Below are 1,192 nucleotides of genomic sequence, written 5' to 3' on the forward strand. Positions count from 1 at the left end.
AGCCACTGTCACATTTTTCCTTTGGAGACCTAATTAGTATCAGAAAAAATAATATTTATTCATCTGTTGTCCCTACTTCATGGGAATTTCGCATCGTAAAGGCAGAGCTGCCTTGTTACCACTGTAAACCCAGCCCCTAGAAAGTCTGTCTTACCTTACTGCCACTGTGTTCATTTCTACTGAAGCAGTTGTAAAGAATCTGATTAGGGACCAGTGCTGTGGCGATGGATTAACCCCCCATCTGCAGTACCAGCCACAGCGGCGACAGTTCGAGACCAGGCTCCCACAAGTGCAGGGCTTGGACCTCTGCACCCAAGCCGGAGACCCCGGCCTGGCCTACACTGAATCACTGTGGCCATTTGGGGACTGAACCAGCAGATGGCAGACTTCTCTTTCTCAAATAAATAAATCTACATGTATGAAAGAACCAGATTTTCGGTTTGTTTTTAACGAAGAATGGCACTCTAAGAAAAGCAAGCATAAAGGAGTGGACAAAGTCCTTTTCATCACTGCAGTGCCTATTGTATGATGCCACCACAGTACACATGGATAAATCAGAATGTCAGGACCTGAGGTTTCCTTTTGCTAAAGTATACTCGTCGAGAAAATAAGGTCGGACCCTAGCTGACGGTTTCACCTACAGGTTGGGCAAGGTTCATCCTGGCGTAACCTTCCGGCGCCGCAACCCTGAAGAACCTCAACTCTTGCGCAGGCGCGCTGCAGCCGGTCGTCGGCGCCGAGCGCTGCAGAGTGCGCGTGCGCAAGCAGAGCCGCGCGGCGGGAAGCGTTTCCCCGGCGCGTTTGGCCGGCGGCGACCCCGTCATCTGGGAGCCGAAGAAGTCCGAACGCCCTTAACCGTGAGTTTCCGACAGTTGGTTCCATGGCGCGGGGTTTCGGGTAGACAAATTCGGGGTCGTGCCGTCTGCTCTGTCGCAGTGCTGCTCGCCCCTGAGTCCCCTCGGGAGCGAGCCGGTCTCCGGCGGGAAAGTGGCGCGCCTGCGCACTGAGCCTCCCGCGCGGCCTCGCGGCCGAGGGAGGCGGGTTCTCGGTGCGGCGCTCCCGGCCCTCAGCCCGCCGGAAGCCGGGGCTCATGGCCGCTTCCCGTCCTGCGGCCTCCGGCAGTGTGTGGATCGCCTTGGGCGAGCCACCCCGTGGTGCCTGGGGCCTCCCAGCGCTCGCACGCCTGGTGCCT

This window comes from Ochotona princeps, chromosome 2 (assembly GCF_030435755.1).
Source record: "Ochotona princeps isolate mOchPri1 chromosome 2, mOchPri1.hap1, whole genome shotgun sequence".
Taxonomy (NCBI): domain Eukaryota; kingdom Metazoa; phylum Chordata; class Mammalia; order Lagomorpha; family Ochotonidae; genus Ochotona; species Ochotona princeps.